This window comes from Oryctolagus cuniculus, chromosome 16 (assembly GCF_051225735.1).
Source record: "Oryctolagus cuniculus isolate XC-2025 breed Fujian yellow rabbit chromosome 16, ASM5122573v1, whole genome shotgun sequence".
In the NCBI taxonomy this organism is placed as follows: Eukaryota; Metazoa; Chordata; class Mammalia; order Lagomorpha; family Leporidae; genus Oryctolagus; species Oryctolagus cuniculus.
The window spans coordinates 11356839-11379890 of record NC_142882.1 but is presented as its reverse complement, the minus strand read 5'-3'; the positions used below and the strand labels follow the sequence as shown (position 1 = coordinate 11379890).

Here is a 23052-nt window from a genome sequence, read left to right as displayed (position 1 = left end):
GAGATATACACTTTGGCACCTGCTCATTCGGACTTGCCCTAATGGTTGATCTAGAAATGTGCCAGGGATTCCAATTCAATCCATCAAGGTGGCATGTACCAATGCCATCTCATTAGTCAAAGTGTTCAGTTTAATGTTATAAGTGATCATAATGATAGTATTAAGTGTCAAAAGCAAACATAAACAATACTAGTGTATGCTAATAATAACTGAAGAATTAAAAAGGAGATAATGGTCTGACATGGGTAGCAGGATACACAGCAGACTTATAGAATGGCAGCTGTTCTAAACAGCACTCTGTCCTCATAATCAACCCTTAAGACATTTGGCTCTGGCTAAAAAGCCCTTGAGAGTTTCTTAGGTATGGAAAGCCAAGACAGAGTGCCAAAAAAATAACCTAAATGTAAGATCTCTGTGTGTGAGATCCCATCAGAAAGAATGGGCCATTACGGAAGGAGGTACCTTTCTCTGAAGGGAGGAGAGAACTTTCACTTTGACTATGGCCTTCTCCTAATAAGATAGGAGTTTGTGAACTCAAGAGGTTTCAATAGCATCAGCAACTCATGACAAGAGCCTAAGGTGATTACTGATGCCATAAACAAGAGTGTCAATTGTTAAATCAACAACAGGGGTCACTGTGCACTTACTGCCCATGTAGGATCGTTGTTCTTTTTTTTTACATGTATTTAGTAAATACAAATTTCCAAAGTACAGTTTATGGATTACAATGGCTTCCCCCCCCATAGCTTCCCTCCCTCCTGCAACCCTCCCATCTCCCGCTCCCTCTCCAATTCCATTCACATCAAGATTCATTTTCAATTATCTTTATGTACAGAAGATCAATTTAGTATATATTAAGTAAAGATTTCATCAGTTTGCACCCAGACAGAACATAAAGTGTAAAATACTGTTTGAGTACTAGTTACAGCATTAATTCACATTGCACAATACATTAAGGACAGAGATCCTACAAGAGGGGTAAGTGCACAGTGACTCCTGTTGTTGACTTAACAAATTGACACTCTTGTTTAAGGCGTCAGTAATCTCCCTAGGCTCTAATCATGAGTTGCCAAGGTATGGAAGTCTTTTGAGTTCACCGACTTCGATCTTATTTCAACAAGGTCATAGTCAAAGTGGAAGTTCTCTCCTCCCTTCAGAGAAAGGTACCTCCTTCTTCGATGGCCCGTCCTTTCCACTGGGATATCACTCACAGAGATCTTTCATTTAAGGATTTTTTTTTGCCAGAGTGTCTTGGCTTTCCATGCCTAAAATACTCTCCTGGGCTCTTCAGCCAGATCCCAATGCCTTAAGGGCTGATTCTGAGGCCAGAGTGCTGTTTAGGACATCTGCCATTCTATGAGTCTGCTGTGTGTCCTGCTTCCCATTTTGGATCATTCTCTCCCTTTTTTATTCTATCAGTTAGTATTCGCAGACACTAGTCTTGTTTGTGTGATCCCTTTGACTCTTAGACCTATCATTATCATCAATTGTGAACTGGAATTGATCACTTGGGCTAGTGAGATGACATTGGCACAAGCCACATTGATGGGATTGTATTAGAATCCCCTGGCACGTTTCTAACTCCACCATTTGGGGCAAGTCAGCTTGAGCATGTCCCAAATTGTACATCTCCTCCCTCTCTTATTCCCACTCTTATATTTAACAGAGATCACTTTTCAGTTAAATTTCAACACCTAAGAATAACTGTGTGTTAATTACAGAGTTCAACCAATAGTATTAAGTAGAACAAAAAAATTTGAAAAGGGATAAAGTATTAAATACTACATCAACAGTCAGGATAAGGGCTGATCAAGTCACTGTTTCTCATAGTGTCCATTTCACTTCAACAAGTTTCCTTTTTGGTGGTTGGTTAGTTGTCACCGATCAAGGAGAACATATGATATTTGTACATTTGGGTCTTGCTTAATTCATTCAGCATGATGATTTCCAGATTCCTCCATTTTGTTTCAAATGACAGGATTTCATTTTTATTACTGCTGTATAGTATTCTATAGAGTACATGTCTCATAATATCTTTATCCAGTCTACTGTTGATGAGCTTTGGGGTTTATTCCAGGTCTTAGCTATTATGAGTTGATCTGCAATAAACATTAATGTGCAGACAGTCTTGTTTTTTCCAATTTAATTTCCTTTGGGTAAATTCCAAGGAGTGGGATGGCTGGGTCGAACGGTAGGGTTATATTCAGGTTTCTGAGGAATCTCCAGACTAACTTGCATAGTGGCTTGACCAGTTTGCATTCTCACCAACAGTGGGTTAGTGTCCTTTTTTCTCCACATCCTCGCCAGCATCTGTTGTTGGTAGATTTCTGAATGTGAGCCATTCTAACCAGGGTAAGGTGAAGCCTCATTGTGGTTTTGATTTGCCTTTCCCTGATTGCTAGTGATCTTGAACATTTTTTCTTGTGTTTGTTGCCATTTAGATTTCCTCTTTTGAAAAATGTCTATTGAGGTCCTTGTCCCATCTCTTAAGTAGGTTGTTTGTTTTGATCTCTTTGTAGATTCTGGTTATTAACCCTTTATCTGTTGCATAGTTTGCAAATATCTTTTCCCATTCTGTCGGTTGCCTCTTCACTTTCCTGACTCTTTCTTTTGCAGTACAGAAACTTCTCAATTTGATGTAATCCCAAATGTTAATTTTGGCTTTGACTGCCTGTGATTCCAGGGTCTTTTCCAAGAAGTCTTTTCCGGTACCTATATCTTGCAGGGTTTCTCTAATGTTCTCTAATAATTCGATGGTCTTAGGTCGTAGATTTAGATCTTTAATCCCACTCAAAATAGGCACAAAAACCACAAATACCTTGGAATAAACTTAACCAAGGATGTTAAAGATCTCTACGATGAGAATTACAAAATCTTAAGGAAAGAAATAGAGGAGGCTAACAAAACATTGAAAAGTATTTCTTGCTCATGGATTGAAAGAATCGATATCATCAAAATGTCCATTCTCCCAAAAGCAATTTATAGATTCAATGTGATACCAATAAAAATACCAAAGACATTCTTCACATATCTGGAAAAAATGATGCTGAAATTCATATGGAGACACAGGAGACCTCGAATAGCTAAAGAAATCTTGTACAATAAAAACAAATCCAGAGGCATCACAATACCAGATTTCAGGACATACTACAGGGCAGTTGTAATCAAAACAGCATGGTACTGGTATAGAAACAGATGGATAGACCAATGGAACAGAATAGAAACACCAGAAATCAATCCAAACATCTACAATCAACTTATATTTGATCAAGGATCCAAAACCAATCCCTGGAGTAAGGACAGTCTATTCAATAAATGGTGCTGGGAAAACTGGATTTCCACGTGCAGAAGCATGAAGCAAGTTCCCCAACCTACACCTTACACAAAAATCCACTCAACAATCGTTATTTATTAAGATTTTTTGGACAACGTGGCATCCCCACAAGGAACACTGCTTGACCATGCTCCTCCTGTTTCTGGGAAAAAAAAAAACACAGTTAAATCACAATGCCAAGAAATATATGTTAAACAATCAATAGCCAGGGCAAACAGAACGTGAAGCATGTTAATTAGATGTCTTAGCAAATAATAACACTTACATTGTCTGCACATTGATAAATAGAAATTAATTCAGTCTCCAGGATTTTAGGAATAGCAATTTAATATAAAATAACATTGCTGTTATAGCCTTGATGCACATCCAAGGTTTGATTTACACCATGATTTACTTTACTCAATTTAAAATTTTTCCCTAAACTCCATTACTAACTCTGAGAGGGAGAGAAAAAGAAGGTTAGTGATAGAGACAAAGAGAAATCCTATTCAATGCCTCACACCTCCTCAACCCCAGTGCTTTTTCCTGGATCGAGGCTACAACCAACAACAGGGAGTCAGACCCAAGAATTTTACATGGATGGCCAGGACAAAGTTACATGAAGATTCACCACTTCCTCCAGGGCCCTAGGAATCAGTAGCCCAGGTCAGGAGCAAAAACCAGAGCCAGAAACTGATGCCATTCTCTCAGATCACTAGGCTAAACACACAACCCACCAGTTGTATTTAAAGGAAAAATCAATTTCATTTCCTTCATATATCTTAAATGCCACTTCAGTCTGGATTATCGGTCCTAAACTCTGAATATGTGACAGCAAAGCAAGTGGAAATCTTCAGAATCCCTTAGAACTTGCTCTTTTCTTTAAGTCTTTCAAAGAATTCTTTTCAGGCCTTATGAGAATAATGTAGCACTTGGGGAGGAAGATGCAGCCCAGGAGCCCTGCACTGGAGGCAAAGATGGAGAAGACCTCCACAGCCACCATGACCTTCCCCTTGGTGCTGTGGTAGACAGGCAGGAAGGTCACCCAGACACTGCAGAACACCAGCATGCTGAAGGTCAGGAACTTGGCTTCATTGAATGTGTCAAGCAGGTTCCTGGCTAGGAAAGCCAAGGTGAAGCTCGCCAGGGCCAAGGAGCCCAGGTAGCCCAGGACACAGTAGAAGGCAATGACTGAGCCCTTGTTGCACACCAGGATGATGTGGCCATGCTCAGAGTGTGCATCTAACTCAGTGAAGGGAGGAGAGATTCCCAGCCAGATGCCACAGACAGCCAGTTGGATCAGGAAGCAGATGGGAATGAGGGAGTTAGAAGCTCCTGATACCAGCAGTTGCCTGATAGTTCTTCCAGGTTTTGTAAACTTGAAGGCCAGAATCACAGTGATGGTCTTGGCCAGCACAGTGGAAACAGCCACTGTGAACACAAGTCCAAATGCTATTTGTTGCAGGAGGCAGGTGGCTGTGTTGGGACGGCCAAGGAAGAGTAAGGAGCAGAGGAAGCACAGGAGGAGGGCAATGAGCAGGATGTAGCTGAGGGTCCTCTTATTGGCCTTGATGATGGGAGTGTCTCGGTGCTTCACAAAGACCCAAAGGACCACAGCTGTGAGTACTGAGAAGCACAGAGCCATGCAGGCCAGAGCCATCCCCAGGGATTCCTCAAAGGCTAAGAAGGTCACCAGCTTGGGGAGGCAGTGGTTTCTCTCCATGTTTGGTTACTCGTGATCTGCACATGGGGTGCACTGCTCTGCATCTGAGGAAAAAGAGAGACTCAGGATTGATACTTAATTGCTGCCTTTTTCTGTCCAGGAAAGGCGTCACTTTTGCACTGCCACTTTGAGAACAAACTGCCTCTATCATATACCAAGATGCACTAGGGTAACTCTGCATTCCCAATCCAGGGAGAATGCTCTCTTCCTAGAATCAGTAGGTGCTCCTAGCTTTTGTCTCAGAGACAATCTGGACACACACAAGCACCTATGTGATGAGCTACGAATTCCCATATGATGGTAATTTATTTTTGTTTCTTGTTTCATATACTTAGTGGGTGTTGCACATCACTCTGATAAATTATTTGTTATAATCTTTATACCTGATAAGTCTATTCTTTCTCTGAAGTGTGAAAAATTAAGTGCTTTCTACTGCTGCATTAATGGTCATTGAATTATTATTTTTGAGCAATAAAAAGTATTATTGGGCCGGTGATGTGGCTCAGCAAGTTAATGCCCTGGCCAGCACCCCATACAGGTGCCGGTTCCAGTCCCAGCTGCCCCTTGATCCAGCTCTCTGCTATGGTCTGGGGTAGCAGTAGAAGATGACCCAAGTCCTTGGGCCCCACACCTGCCATGGGAGACCTGGTAGAAACTCCTGGCCCCTGGCTTCAGGTCAGTGCAGCTCTGGCCATTGCAGCCATCTGGGGAGTGAACCAGCAGATGTAAGACTTCTTTCTCTGTCTCTACTTGACCCTGTAACTCTGTCTTTCAAATAAATAAAATAAATCTTTTAAAAAGTATTATCTGCTCAGTATTTTGAATAATGGAAGCATTTTCTAATTAGTGTATGTCTACTTTACATAATTTGATATATTTGGCTTTCATAGGTAATTCCTTAAATGTTTATCTTGTGCAAAGACCCTTTTTAATGATGCCAATCTGCATCCTTTATGATTATATATTGTCTTCATATTTCACACTGCATAATGCTAAATATGGTTCAAGAGTAATAAAACATTTCTGTATCAACTTGCACCGTCCCTGTACATTGCATTTATGCATGAAAATACATGGATTTGCTCATCTAAGGAAGCATAACTAAGCTTGATGGTGATGCTTTTTACATGTATTGTCTAGATTTAAGCACAGCCCATTGGAAGAGCTCAGATTAGGACTGCCTCTCTCAGAATTGGAGGGTAAAATAAGATGTCTTGTCAAATCAATAGCACAATTAAGCCCAAAAGGATGAGCGCCACCAAAAACCGGTCTACACATAATGTGGTAGACATAGCAATCATAAAATGGATGTATGGAGATAACAAGTGAATGTTTGTATTCATAGCAATGGTTCACTACAATCTCATTACAAATATTGTTGGTTTTTTCATTTTTTGTTTTTGTTTTTGTTTTTTTTTAACTTTTAATTAATAAATATAAATTTCCAAAGTACAACTTTTGGATTACAGTGGCTTTTTCCCCCTATAACTACTCCCTCTCACCTGCAACCCTCCCATCCCCCACCTCCCACTCTCTCTCCCATCACATTCCCAATCACAATTCACTTTGGGTTATTTATTCTTATTTTAAATTTTTATCAATGTAAAGAGAACAGATTTCATATATTTTATAGAAACGACTCTAAGATGGTAACCATACTTCCCTCCTTCCTTCCCTCCCAGAATACTCCTCCTTCCTTCCTTCCTTTCTTGTTTTAATTTTTACAATAATACAAATTCAGTTGCTTTATAACCACAGACTTAATGCACCATTAGCCATAATATTCAAGAAGTAAAATGTAGAAACAGCACACTGTTCCACAGGGGTATAAAAAAGAGCTAAAAACATAATGAAATCCTAATATGTCAGTTTCATTCTTAAGCAATGCTTTTTTGTAGTCTATATTAACTACTAAATATCAGAGAAAACATATGATGATATTTATCTTTTGGGGACTGGATTATTTCACTGAGCATAATGGCTTCCAGTTGCATCACTGTTGTTGCAAATGGCAGGATTTCATTCCTTTTTTTTTTTTTTGACAGGCAGAGTGGACAGTGAGAGAGAGAGACAGAGAGAAAGGTCTTCCTTTGCCATTGGTTCACCCTCCAATGGCCACTGCAGCCAGCGCACTGCGGCCGGCGCACCGCGCTGATCCGATGGCAGGAGCCAGGAGCCAGGTGCTTTTCCTGGTCTCCCATGGGGTGCAGGGCCCAAGCACCTGGGCCATCCTCCACTGCACTCCCTGGCCACAGCAGAGAGCTGGCCTGGAAGAGGGGCAACCGGGACAGAATCCGGTGCCCCAACCGGGACTAGAACCCAGTGTGCTGGCGCTGCTAGGTGGAGGATTAGCCTAGTGAGCCGCGGCACCGGCCTGATTTCATTCCTTTTTTTGGCTGAGTAGTATAATTATGACAGTAGAAATATCAGTAGAAATGGATACGGTTTCTACCTGTCTGATTGGAAATGTCTCTGTCTGTGCAAAAAGTGCAAGTATAGCAGCAGACAGGTCTTCCTTCCTGTGGCACTTTCCTGAATCCTGGGCCACAGCTCTGGCTACACACAGATTGAGGAGTCTGAAAGGAAAAAGTAGAAACATTCATCTTGATTATTGGCCACATTGATAGAATTTCAATGCTTAACCCCTCACAACAGAAAATGTGACCTTCAGTTGAAGGTCACCACTGTGTCTCCTCTTATGCCTGCCAAGTCATCATTACCTAGGCAGCTAATGTGGAGCTTCTGTGGTCATATTGTACTTTATCAACATGTAGCAAATATTACAAATGCAGTTAATCACTTTTATTTCACACATCACCCGCTAACATCCTCTGCCATTTATCTCTTATTGAACTACTATATCCAAAATATGTTTAATGTGGGTTTCTATGTGGCAATGATTCTGAAAACTAGAATGTCTGAGAAAAAATTGACCATGAACTCATACTTAGTTGATTAGAATATTTTATATCACAGATAAAAGAAACAAAAGACATGATACGGAGGCACACCACTGAGAGTAACTATGAAAAATTCAGGTCAACATAGAAATGTTTAGAATGTGTTACGAAACAATAATTGTGTTTAGTACATTTCTGATATTTTCCATTCAATTTTAGAGATAAACACATCACTTGGGTGCAATGCATTGTTGTTATATTTGGTCATGCAGAAAATATCATATTTTGGAAACATGACAAATTATTGTCAATATCTCAAGATGTTATGTAGAATAAATTGTGGAAGACTGAGTAGCATGTGAAATGAAAAAAGGAAATGCTATCTACAAAGAGGCGAATGATAAGTCAACCCATAATCCACTGTGTTCATCATGCATCACAACATAAAGACCCTCACCATATGTGATTAAGGTCTTCAGAATATATAGATATATTTAGGATTTATGTGTCTATACACTAATCTCTCTATTTCTTTTCATTTATAGCCTTCATTCTATTCACTAAACATCTACAAAATATATGTGTTCAAATTCAAAAAATAAATCAGGGGCTGGTGCTGTGGCACATTAGGTTAATCCTCCACCTTTGGTACCGGCATCCCCTATGGTCACTAGTTCTAGTCCTGGCTGTTCTTCTTCCAATACAGCTCTCTGATGTGGCCTGGGAAAGCAGTAGAAGATGGCCCAAGTCCTTGGACCCCTTTACCCATATGGGAGACTGGATGGAAGCACCTGGCTCCTGGCTTCAGATCAGCACAGCACGGCCATTGCAGCCATTTGGGGAGTGAACCACTGGATGGAAGACATTTCTCTCTGTCTCTCCCTCTCACTGTCTATAACTCTACCTCTCAAATAAATAAAATTTTTAAAAAATTCAAAATAAATCAGTAGATTATTCCAAGTTGCACATTCATTCAACATGCATTACCTAAGACTATATAAGGATTACCTCTCTATATATATAAGAATACAATAATATATATTACCTATATACAGGATAACCTACATATATTTATATATATATATATATATATATATAGGATTACCTATATATATATAATATGTAAGGATTATGTATATATTATAAGGATTGTAATATATATATTATAAGGATTATAATATATATATAATAAGGATTATATATATATGTATATATAAGAACATGTAAGGATTAGCTACATATATAAGTATTACCATGTATTTGGAAACCATGATGTGAACTGAGACTCTGATGCTTACATAAAGGCTTCATAATTAATCTACTCCCAAGATTCTACTTAGACCTCTATGTAGGCCTGTGGTATTGAAAGGGATCCATACCACTTTGAATGCAATAGGCCATTCTATCATCTCTTCATTGATGACCAAGGCTGGATCATGTGAACTCTTAGAGAAAAACTTTCCAATGTTGACCATCAACCCAAGACCCACAGGAAAATTCACAATATTCTGGATATCATATTGTACCACATCGTGCCTTGTTTCATGGAAAGATATGTCACTTCCAGCACTGTTCCTAAACTGGATTTTCTTCAGGAGTGGGTGAAGCTAGAGGACAAACATAATTGTAAAATGTACAGCATTCAAGTTTAGGTGCTAGAGATGGGATTAAAATGGTGGAGAAGGGAGGGTGATGGCTGCTGTAGTCTAGGAGAACATAGTTTAAGAAAAAGTAGAAGGACTGCAGGCTCAGGGAAGTGTTAGGAAGAAAACAGCAGAGGAAATTCTACACAAATTGGAGGGACACAGTGGACCTATGTGGAGGGTAAGGACATGCACAACTCAGGACCCCAGCAGCTGAGAGCCTCTGCACCAGTGTTGGAGAGTGAGGTGAGACCAATCCGCTGGAGACCAAGCCACTGGTGAAAAGCTGCAGGAAGAGCTTAGAGGGAATCCAGCTTGGAGTCCCATGGGGGATAGTGTACCTGCCAAACTACAGGAAAATAAACAAAGTAGGGGGCATGTTTTCTCTCTCTCCAATTACCCTGCAACTGTGTCCTGTAACAAGCTGATAGAGAACAGGCATAACCTTGGACATACATAACAGCTGCACCAGCAAACAGCCAAGCAGAGACTCCTGAGTCTGGTGAGGACAGGGGGCTGAGTGCTTGTGACTGTGGGAGGCTTGTGTGCAGGATTGTGTTGTGTTCTTACCTGAGCTTCTTCTAGAGTTCAACAAAGTAATCTTAAAAGTCACATTATTAATGCTTTTAAAATTTGACATAAGCCTATTTTTTTTAGATACACATTTTTCTAAAACTGAAGATTTCCAGCAGTCCCTGTTGATCCAAAACAAGACAAACATATAAGAGGACTCAGCCTGTGGCTGAGACTTTGGGCACTCACTGCTGGAGGTGCCATATGATCAGGGCTCCCTGGTGAGCTGGCCAGGGACATTGCTGGAGAATCTGAGCTTACACTGTGGACTGCACAGATCCTCTGTGTGGTCCTTATGGCAGAGCAAACAAATAATATACACACTGGAGCTAGCACCCAGTAACTGGTCTCCTTTGAGTAGAGGAGCTCAGCTGAGTCTACACCAACAGACATAAACAAACCTATCTGATCAAAAAAAAAAAAAAAAGAGAAAGAGATAGAGATTTACTATGCCAAACCTGGGTGTGTCACCTCAGATACAAACCTCACCCTGGAGCACTGAAAAGAGCTTCCTGGACATATCTACCACAAAGCTCTAGGGATGCCCTGAAAGCAGACATTCCATTAATCCACACATAGTCCAAAGATGAAAGCCACCACAGTGATAAATCACAGAAACCAACTAGTATCTCCACAAATGATGATCAACAAATGCACCAGTTCAAGAAACAGAATAAGGAAGACACTATGATGGCCACAAAAGTACACAACACTTCAATACTAGATTGTGAAGACAATGAGATTGAAGAAATCCCAGAAATGGAATTCAAGTTACAGGTTATTGAGTGGTGTACATGCACTAAGCAGTCACTTCTCAGGCTCATAATCCTCAGGGATTCTTCTTAGGAGAGACTTAGTTGGGTTTGGGTGGTCACCATGTCATGGGTTCATGTGAGGGGAACTATTCAATCATTGCCTGAAGAAATGATGGGAAGTGATTTAATACAAACAGTAAATTATATTAGCTGGCTTAGGCATGCACTCTGCTGTATCCATGACCAGGAAGGAGGTTTAGTTGGGGCTTTAGGGAAGGTAAGCTTTGCACTTAAACATGGGTCTGTCATGGATGGGTGTGCTAAAGGATAATTTTAATGATGGTAACCAGTTGTGTTCTTACCTGAGCTTCTTCTAGGGTTCAACAAAGTAAACTTAAAAGTCAGAATATTAATGCTTTTAAAATTTGACATAAGTCTAGTTTTTTAAAGATATACATTTTTCTAAAATTGAAGATTTCTAGCAGTCCTTGTAGATCCAAAATAAGACAAACACATGAGTTATATGTGTTAAATTATCTATACTTAGAATTTTATATCTCACTAATGCTTAAAATTGATACCATGTGGGTTTCTCTCCACTCAGCTCTCCTATAGAAACTTAGTTGAGAATTTGATTAACTTTTTAAACCTTATCTGGCAGTATATGACAAAAACCATGGAGTTCTACTTCAGTAAAAAAAAAGTGCAAATATATTAGGGCTTCATGCCTGTCCTGTTCTGGAGGAGGTTTACCTGCCAAGGGAGAAGCTTAGGTTGAGCTGCATCTCCTGGAGATCCCATTTCTACTTTCTCTAGAAACATCTTATGGAGGGCATGGGCCACTGCATACACAGCATTGTAGATGAAATAGCTAGAGTCAGATAGAGTCATTATGTTGATGTCTCCTGGGGAAAACTCTAAGGAAGTGTTTGGTGGGCAGTCTCCTATTTCTCCACATAGCGACCCAGAAGGTAGGCAGGTGAAAATGTGAAACCAGAGTTTAGTGAAGTAAAAATCTTCTGGGTAGTGGGAAGGGTCCACTGTCTTGAGAAAATGTTTGAGGCCTGGGATTTCCCCCTTGTGTGGTGAAAATGAGAAGCCTCCATGGAAAGAGTGCAGTACACGCTATGTCTCATGCACAATGATGTTCCACTTTGCTACCATGATCCACACCTTGCCCACGGTTAAAAAGTATCCTCCTTCAAAGTCCACATTGATGAGGCTCCTTACTTCACCATAGAGTATGTGCACATTTGCAGAAGAAAGGCTGATCCCAGTCATGAAAGTGATATCAGTGGAGGCATACAGTCTCTTAGTGGCAGGGAGCTTTTGTGTGAAGGCCACACAGAGACCTTTCTTTACCATCTCTGCCTCAAAGTACCGAAGGAACTGCTCTCCTTTCATATCATCAGATACAAAGAGCGCCACCCAAGTCCAGCCAAAATGCAGCAACAAGGAGATCATTCCATGGACCACAGTGCTGTCACTGGTGGCCATCTGATAGAGTGAGGGAAACTGGTCTTTATCACTTAGCAGAGGATCAAAAGGGCCATAGGTGATCTGAAAGCCAAAGTAGTCATGACTGTGAAGTATCTTTGTTGGGGTAAGGCTGAGATATTCTCTCCAAGGGAGGCCTTTGAGGAGAATGTTACTGGGTAAAAAGAAAGATTGCTCTAGAGATAGCTGAATTCTGTTATTCTGCACACAGAGAACACCATGCTTCTCATGCCCTTAGCCTTTGGAAGAAAGGTGATAGCATGAAAATATGTCATATCCCTATTTTCTCTTCATGTCCTGCAGTGCAAACTGGGAAGGCATCAATTCTGAATGCAATACCACCAAGATAATATCCTGCTCTCTCTCACCCAAATGTGGGATAGAACCCATGTGGCATGTAAACCATGACAAAGTTTGTATGGATCTCCTGATACACTGGATTTCATTTCTTTTCACAACATCACATAACTTGTCATGAAAATCACAATTACTCACTCTGATTTTTGGTGAAATATTTTTTCCAGCTTAGAATCCTCTTATGTGACTGAAGTCTTTTTTTTTTTTTTTTTTTGGCAGTAATGGGCCTGTATTGCTGATGGTGTGTACTGGGTCTTACATAAATCACTGATTTGCTAATGCAGATCCCGGGAGGCAGCTGTAATGTCTTGATTAATTGAAATAGCTAACCCTCATGGAAGACCTGAACAGAATTCCTATACCCGGGGCCTACAATTGCCAGACTCCCAGCACATTAGTGAGTGTACCAATGAATGGAAGACCTCTGTTATGTCTCTTTCTGCCTCTCAAACCAAAATGTTAGGAAAAACCATCTGTGATGTCAGGAATTGTAAATAGAACACTCAGTGAGATTCTTCTGAAGGAATCTTTCAGTGCAGGTGAGTGAGGGAGGTTTGGATGATGGAGTCCAGGAACACCCATTTCACTGGAACTGAGCCTCGAACACTCTTAGCAAACTTAGGGAAGGCATGGTCCTCTGTGATGTCCCAAAGGAAAAGCAAATGTCCAGGTTTTTAAATACCCACATCTACATTATCACCTGTGGATGCCACCTTGGACAGTACACTTCTTGGTGACGTGAAAATTTCCTTTGAAATACTGAGCTGTGAATACAATGAAGTCAATAAATCCAATGGTAGGGATGGATATATTGGCCCTAGGTAGGAATCTGAGTGGAGACCCTCAGCATTCACTGCCCCTTCCCTTTCTTCCTACCTCCTTCCTTCTGTTAATAATTCCACAGGCCAGGGTTTTCCCACTTAAAATCATGGTGGGATACATATTCTTGGCTTCTTTTTTTTTTGGTTTTAGTATTGGATTTCTTTTTTTTAACTTTTATTTAATGAATATAAATTTCCAAAGTACAGCTTATGGATTACAATGGCTTCCCCCCCATAACGTCCCTCCCACCCGCAACCCTCCCCTTTCCCACTCCCTCTCCCCTTTCATTCACATCAAGGTTCATCTTCGATTCTCTTTATATACAGAAAATCAGCTTAGCATATATTAAGTAAAGATTTCAACAGTTTGCTCCCACACAGAAACATAAAGTGAAAAATACTGTTTGAGTACTAGTTATAGCATTAAATCTCAATGTACAGCACACTAAGGCAAAGATCCTACATGAGGAGTAAGTGCACAGTGACTCCTGTTGTTGACTTAACAAATTGACACTCTTGTTTATGGCCTCAGTAATCACCCTAGGCTCTTGTCATGACCTGCCAAGGCTATGGAAGCCCCCTGATTTCACTGACTGATCATATTTAGACAAGGCCATGGTCAAAGTGGAAGTTCTCTCCTCCCTTCAGAGAAAGGTACCTCCTTCTTTGATGACCCATTCTTTCCACTGGGATCTCACTTGCGGAGATCTTTCATTTACGTTCCCCCCTCCCCCAGAGTGTCTTGGCTTTCCATGCCTAAAATACTCTCATGGGCATTTCAGCCAGTTCTGCATGCCTTAAGGGCTGATTCTGAGGCCAGAGTGCTGTTTAGGACATCTGCCATTCTATGGGTCTGCTGTGTATCTCACTTCCCATGTTGGATCATTCTCTCCCTTTTTTATTCTATCAGCTAGTATTTTCAGACACTAGTCTTGTTAATGTGATCCCTTTGGTTCTTAGTCCTATCATTATGATCAATTGTGAACAGAAATTGATCACTGGGACTAGTGAGATGGCATTGGTACATGCCACCTCTATGGGATTGAATTGGAATCCCCTGGTATGTTTCTAACTCTACCGTTTGAGGTAAGTCAGCTTGAGCATGTCCCAAATTGCACATCTCTTCCCTCTCTTATAATTGGTTTCTACATTGCCTTTTCAACACAGATGAGAGAATGGTGTTAGGAAAAACTTAAACATTCTTCTCTGAAATTCAGAACACACATACCTGTGGGGTTTTGTAGAGCTCCAAAAGGGTTCCAATTTCAGCAGAAAATGTTGCTGTGGTTCCTGCAATGATGGCGACTGATTTGTCTTGTTTTTTGCAGTTGTAGTTAGGGACAAATATACCCTGTCCTGAGAGCCAGTGCAGAGTGCTCCACAAGGTGAACTGATCACTGGGAAAACCATTGTAGAATTGGTAACCCAGGGACATGTTTGGTAATAATCAGGGATTCTTATTGATCTCCTGGATGGCAAAGTGAAAGGCCAGGACATGTTGGTAGTTCTTCCACAACCACCTATGAAGAGGGTCAGATTCATGGAAAGGAGTGAGTTCTTCAGTGCAGATGTGGGAAAGAAGCAAACTGCCTATGCAAACACTTCTCTTCATGAACTTTTTAGACAAGCCTTGATGTACCTCAATATGGAATCTGAATCTTACTCAGAGACAGAAATCAAGATGCAATTTTTGTTTTCTGTTAGTTCTGAAAGAGTTTAAATGCAACTGATTTGCCAATTGTTTAAATATTATCCCCTCTAAACGCATTCACCTGAATTAATTTTTCATGTTCCATTTCTGCAATTTTCTGCTCTGATGTATCAAATCTTGTAAAAGAAGCGTCATTAAATTATATTTACTTTGAAGCCGGCACCGCGGCTCACTAGGCTAATCCTCCCCCTTGCGGCACCAGCACACCAGGTTCTAGTCCCGGTCGGGGCACCGAATTCTATCCCGGTTGCCCCTCTTCCAGGCCAGCTCTCAGCTGTGGCCAGGGAGTGCAGTGGAGGATGGCCCAAGTACTTGGGCCCTGCACCCCATGGGAGACCAGGATAAGTACCTGGCTCCTGCCATCAGATCAGCGCAGTGCACCGGCCGCAGCACACAGGCTGCGGCGGCCTTTGGAGGGTGAACCAATGGCAAAGGAAGACCTTTCTCTCTGTCTCTCATACTCACTGTCCACTCTGCCTGTCAAAAAAAAATTTTAAAAAATAAAAATAAAAATTAAAAAAAAATATATTTACTTTGGAGGCCGGCACTGTGGTGTAGTGAGTGGAGCCGCTGCCTATAGTGCTGACATTCCATATGGGTGCCAGTTCAAGTCCCAGCTGCTCCTCTTCCAACCCAGCTCTCTGCTATGGCCTGCAAAGGCAGTGGAGGATGACCCAAGTCCTTGGGCCCTGGCACCCATGTGGGAGACCCAGAGGAATCTCCTGTCTCCTGAATTCAGCTGAGCACAGCTCTGGCCTTTGCAGCCAGTTGAGGAGTGAACCAGCAGCTGGAAGACCTCTCTCACTCTCTCTCTGCCTCTCCTTTTCTCTCTGTGTAACTCTGGTTTTCAAATAAATAAATTAATATTTTAAAATTATATTTATTTTGAAAATAAGCATTTGATTTGGGATTTCTTCTTTTTCCTGTTTTATTATTAATATGAAGAGAACTGATTTTGTGTATTTCAAAGAAACAATTCTAAGAATATGACACTTCCCTTCCTGCCTCTTCCTTTATTTCTTTCTTTTGTACTTTTAAACAACAAACTTTCAACTCACTTTATAATCACTAAATATAGTGATTATTTATATTTATAATTCAACAAGTAAAAATAATAGATTTAGGGCTTCTAAGTAATAAGAACTCAAATTATATCACTTTGTTGTCCTTTCTCCTCTTCACTGAACTTTCTTAACATTTCACATTGAACATTCTTTTCCTTTTTTTGTGAAAAAATATGAATTCCTGAAAATTGCTCTGAACTTTCTCTAATTTATACATTTCATCCATAATTTCATTCATATGAAAAATCTCACTTCTTAATAACGTATATGCGACTGGAGGTTTGCATTGATTCTTATGTTTCAATGTGGGGATTAATACTAATATATAATTTCACTTTTTTAACTTTTATTTAATGAATATAAATTTCCAAAGTACGATTTATGGATTACAATGGCTTTCCCCACATACCGTCCCTCCCACCCACAACCCTCCCCTTTCCCACTCCCTCTCCCCGTTCATTCACATCAAGATTCATTTTTGATTATCTTAATATACAGAAGATCAGCTTAGTATACATTAAGTAAGGATTTCAACAGTTTGCTCCCACACAGAAACATAAAGTGAAAAATAATAGATGATTTTTTTAAATGATGATGAAATCAAATCAGACCTATTGTCATGTTTAATCCCAGTGAGAGTCAAGTTGGGAGTTGATAATTTCTTCTTCTTCTTTTTTTTTTTTTGCAGAGGATCAGTTTAGTATGCATTATGTAAAGATTTCAACAGTTTGCACCCCCATAGAAGCACAAAGTGAAATATATTGTTTGAGTACTCGTTATAGCATTAAATCTCAATGCACAGCACATTAAGGACAGAGATCCTACATGAGGAGTAAGTGCACAGTGACTCCTGTTGTTGACTTTACCAATTGACACTCCTGTCTATGGCATCAGTAATCTCCCTATGCTCCAGTCATGAGTTTCCAAGGCTATGGAAGCCCTCTGAGTTCTCCGATTCTTATTTTGTTTAGAAAAGGCCATAGTCAAAGTGGAGGTTCTCTCCTCCCTTCAGAGAAAGGTACCTCCTTCTTTGAAGACCTGTTCTTTCCACTGGGATCTCACTCACAGAGATCTTTTGCCAGAGTGTCTTGGCTTTCCATGCCTGAAATACTCTCATGGGCTTTTCAGCCAGATCGGAATGCCTTTAGGGCTGATTCTGAGGCCAGAGTGCTATTTAGGACATCTGCCATTCTATGAGTCTGCTGAGTATCTCCCTTCCCATGTTGGATCACTCTCCCCTTTATTTATTCTATCGGTTAGTGTTAGCAGGTATAGACTTATTTATGTGCTCCCTTTGACTCTTAGTCCTTTCATTATGATCAATTGTGAACTGAAATTGATCACTTGGACTAGTGAGATGGCATTGGTACACGCCACCTTGATGGGATTGAATTGGAATCCCCTGGTATGTTTCTAACTCTACCATTTGGGGCAAGTCAGCTTGAGCATGTCCCAAATTATACATCTCTTCCCTCTCTTATTCCCACTCTTATGTTTAACAGGGATCACATTTCAGTTAATTTTCAACACTTAAGAATAACTGTGTATTAATTACAGAATTAAACCAGTCATATTAAGTAGAGCAGACAAAAAAAACTACTAAGAGGGATAATGTATTAAGTTGTTCATTAACAGTCAGGGCAATGCTGATCAAGTCACCATTTCCCATAGTGTCCATTTCACTTCAACAGGTTTCCTTTTTGGTGTTCAGTCAGTTGTCACCGATCAGGGAGAACATATGGTATTTGTCCCTTTGGGACTGGCTTATTTCACTCAGCATGATGTGTTCCAGATTCCTCCATTTTGTTGCAAATGGCTGGATTTCGTTGTTTCTTACTGCGGTATAGTATTCTGCAGAGCACATATCCCATAATTTCTTTATCCAGTCTACCGTTGATGGGCATTTAGGTTGGTTCCAGGTCTTAGCTATTGTGAATTGAGCTGCAATAAACATTAGGCTGCAGACCTCTTTTTTGTTTGCCAATTTAAATTCCTTTGGGTAAATTCCAAGGAGTGGGATGGCTGGGTCGAACGGTAGGGTTATCTTCAGGTTTTTGAGGAATCCCCTGTCTGACTTACATAGTGGCTTCTCCAGTTTGCATTTCCACCAACAGTGGGTTAGTTTCCCTTTTTCCCCACATCCTCGCCAGCATCTATTGTTGGTAGATTTCTGTATGTGAGCCATTATAACTGGGGTGAGGTGAAACCTCATTGTGCTTTTGATTTGCATTCCCTGATTGCTAATGACCTTGAACATTTTTTCATGTGCCTGTTGGCCATTTGGATTTCCTCTTTTGAAAAATGTCTATTGAGGTCCTTGGCCCATCTCTTAAGTGGGTTGTTGGTTTTGTTTTTGTGGAGTTTCTTGATCTCTTTGTAGATTCTGGTTATTAACCCTTTATCTGTTGCATAGTTTGCAAATATTTTTTCCCATTCTGTCAGTTGTCTCTTCACTCTCCTGACTGTTTCTTTTGCAGTACAGAAACTTCTCAATTTGATGCAATCCCAATAGTTGATTTTGGCTTTGACTGCCTGTGCCTCCCGGGTCTTTTCCAGAAATTCTTTGCCTGTGCCAATATCTTGAAGGGTTTCTCCAATGTTCTCTAGTAACTTGATGGTGTCAGGTCATAGATTAAAGTCTTTAATACATGTTGAGTGGATTTTTGTGTAAGGTGTAAGGTAGGGGTCTTGCTTCATGCTTCTGCACGTGGAAATCCAGTTTTCCCAGCACCATTTATTGAATAGACTGTCCTTGCTCCAGGAATTAGTTTTAGATCCTTGATCAAATATAAGTTGGCTGTAGATGTTTGGGTTGATTTCTGGTGTTTCAATTCTGTTCCATTGTTCTATCCATCTGTTTCTGTACCAGTACCATGCTGTTTTGATTACTACTACCCTGTAGTATGTCCTGAAATCTGGTATTGTGATGCCTCCGGCTTTGTTTTTGTTGTACAAGATTGCTTTAGCTATTCGAGGTCTCTTGTGCCTCCATATAAATTTCAGCACCATTTTTTCCAGATCTGAGAAGAAGGTCTTTGGTAGTTTGATTGGTATTGCATTGAATTTATAAATTGCTTTTGGGAGAATGGACATTTTGATGATATTGATTCTTTCAATCCATGAGCATGGAAGATTTTTCCATTTCTTGGTATCCTCTTCTATTTCTTTCTTTAAGGTTTTGTAATTTTCATCGTAGAGATCTTTAACATCCGTGTTAAGTTTATTCCAAGGTATTTGATTGTTTTTGTAGCTATTGTGAATGGGATTGATCTTAGAAGTTCTTCCTCAGCCATGGCATTGTCTGTGTATACAAAGGCTGTTGATTTTTGTGCATTGATTTTATACCCTGCTACTTTGCCAAAATCTTCTATGAGTTCCAATAATCTCTTAGTAGAGTTCTTTGGGAACCCTAAATAAAGGATCATGTCATCTGCAAAGAGGGATATTTTGAGTTCTTCCTTCCCAATTTGTATCCCTTTAATTTCTTTTTCTTGCCTTAGCTCTTGCTAGAACCTCCAGAACTATATTGAATAGCAGTGGTGAGAGTGGACATCCCTGTCTGGTACCAGATCTCAGTGGCAATGCTTCCAACTTTTCCCCATTCAATAGGATGTTGGCTGTGGGTTTTTCACAGATTGCTTTGATTGTATTGAGGAATGCTCCTTCCATAGCCAGTTTGCTTAGAGTTTTCATCATCAACGGGTGTTGTATTTTATTAAATGCTTTCTCGGCATCTACTGAGATAATCATATGGTTTTTCTTCTTCTGCAGTCTGTTAATGTGGTGTGTCACATTGATTGTCTTACACACATTAAACCATCCCTGCATACCAGGGATAAATCCCACTTGGTCTGGGTGAAATAAGCCAATCCCAAAGGGACAAATACCACTTGTTCTCCTTGATAGGTGACAACTAACTGAGCACCAAAAATGAAACCTGTTAAAGTGAAATGAACACTATGAGAAATGGTGACTTGATCAGTCCTCACCCTGACTGTTGATGAGCAGCTTAATATGTTATCCCTCTTAGTATTTTTTTTGTTTGTTCTACTTAATATTTTTGGTTGAATACTGTAATCAATACACAATTATTCTTAAGTGCTGAAACTTAACTGAAAAGTGATCGCTGTTAAATATAAGAGTGGGAATGAGAGAGGGAAGAGATGTGCAATTTGGGACATGCTCAAGCTGACTTACCTCAAACAATAGAGTTACAAACATACCAGGGGATTCGAATTCAATCCCATCAATGTGGCATGTACATATGCCATCTCACTAGTCCCAGTGATCAATTTCTGTTCACAATTTATTGTAATGATAGGACTCAGAACCAAAGGGATCACATAAACAAGAATAGTGTCTGCAAATACTAGCTGATAGAATAAAAAAGGGAGGGAATGATCCAACATGGGAAGTGAGATACACAGCAGACCCATAGAATGGCAAATGTCCTAACAGCACTCTGGCCTCAGAATCAGCCCTTAAGGCATGCAGAACCGGCTGAAATGCCCATGAGAGTATTTTAGGCATGGAAAGCCAAGACACTCTGGGGGGGGAACGTAAATGAAAGATCTCCACGAATGAGATCCCAGTGGAAAGAATGGGTCATCAAAGAAGGAGGTACCTTTCTCTGAAGGGAGGAGAGAACTTCCACTTTGACCATGGCCTTGTCTAAATATGATCAGAGTCAGTGAACTCAGAGGGCTTCCATAGCCTTGGCAGGTCATGACAAGAGCCTAGGGTGATTACTGAGGCCATAAACAAGAGTGTCAATTTGTTAAGTCAACAACAGGAGTCACTGTGCACTTACTCCTCATGTAGGATCTTTGCCTTAGTGTGCTGTACAATGAGATTTAATGCTATAACTAGTACTCAAACAGTATTTTTCACTTTATGTTTCTGTGTGGGAGCAAACTGTTGAAATCTTTACTCAATGTATGCTAAACTGATCTTCTGTATATAAAGAGAATCAAAAATGAATCTTGATATGATTGGAAGGGGAAAGGGAGTAGGAAAGGGGAGGGTTGCGGGTGGGAGGGACGTTATGGGGGGGAAGCCATTGTAATCCATCAGCTGTACTTTGGAAATTTATATTCATTAAATAAAAGTTAAAAAAAATTAAAAAATTAAAAAGTAAAAAAAAAGAGAATAGGAGAATGAAAATGAAATAAAGAATTTCAGAATTGAAAAGAAAAACGTTAGATGTCCATATTAGCAGATGTCACGAGAAAAAAAAAAAAACTACTCCACCAATAATCTATTAGAATTGATAAACCAATTCAGCACATTCACAAGGCACAAAATCAACAAACAAAAACCAACATTTCAATATATCAATAATTATCTCATTAAATGGAATTCGAGAAATAAATCTCTTCTGTGTATAAAGTTAATTGAAAAATGGATCTTAGTGGAGAATGTAACTGGGAATGGGGAAGTGAAGAGGTGGAGGGGTGGGAGTATGGGTGGCAGGGGGTGTATGGTGGGCAGAATCACTACATTCCTAAAGTTGAAATTTATAAAATGCATAAAGTTTGTAATCCATAAATAAAAAGTTTCTTTGAAAAAATATTTCAACCGTTAGATAACAACTTAGGAAAACATTTACCAGAAGGTCTAATGCCTTCTATAAACTCTAAGAATACATGTGACAACTAACAGAGCACCAAAAAGGAAACCTGTTAAAGTGAAATGAACACTCTGAGAAACGGTGACTTGATCAGTCCTCACCCTGACTGTGGATGAGCAACTTGATATGTTATCCCTCTTAGTATTTTTGTTTGTTTGTTCTACTTAATACTTTTGGTTGAATACTGTAATCAATACACAATTATTCTTAAGTGCTGAAACTTAACTGAAAAGTGATCACTGTTAAATGTAAGACTGGAAATAAGAGAGGGAAGAGATGTGCAATTCGGGACATGCTCAAGCTGACTTACCTCAAACGGTACAGTTACAAACATACCAGGGGATTCGAATTCAATCCCATCGAGGTGGCATGTGCATATGCCATCTCACTAGTCCCAGTGATCAATTTCTGTTCACAATTGACCATAATGATAGGACTAAGAACCAAAGGGATCATATAAACAAGAATAGTGTCTGCAAATACTAGCTGATAGAGTAAAAAAGGGAGGGAATGATCCAACATGGGAAGTGAGATACACAGCAGACCCATAGAATGGCAGATGTCCTAAACAGCACTCTGGCCTCAGAATCAGCCCTTAAAGCATCCGTATCTGGCTGAAAAGCCCATGAGAGTATTTTAGGCATGGAAAGCCAAGACACTCTGGCAAAAAAAACAAAAACAAACAAAAACAAAACAAAACAAAACAAAAAAATAAACCCTAAATGAAAGATCTCCGCAAGTGAGATCCCAGTGGAAAGAATGGGTCATCAAAGAAGGAGGTACCTTTCTCTGAAGGGAGGAGAGAACTTCCACTTTGACCATGGCCTTGTCTAAATATGATCAGTCAGTGAAATCAGGGGGCTTCCATAGCCTTGGCAGGTCATGACAAGAGCCTAGGGTGATTCCTGAGGCCATAAACAAGAGTGTCAATTTGTTAAGTCAACAACAGGAGTCACTGTGCACTTACTCCTCATGTAGGATCTTTGTCCTTAATGTGCTGTACACTGAGATTTAATACTACAACTAGTACTCAAACAGTACTTTTCACTTTATGTTTCTGTGTGGG

At 40.0% G+C, this 23052-nt stretch overlaps 1 pseudogene; it reads right to left on the bottom strand.

The window, feature by feature from the left end:
* Positions 1 to 4166: 4166 nt before the first annotated feature.
* LOC127485283 (vomeronasal type-2 receptor 116-like) lies at positions 4167 to 15017 on the bottom strand (annotated as a pseudogene).
* Between the last annotated feature and the right edge of the window lie 8035 nt (positions 15018 to 23052).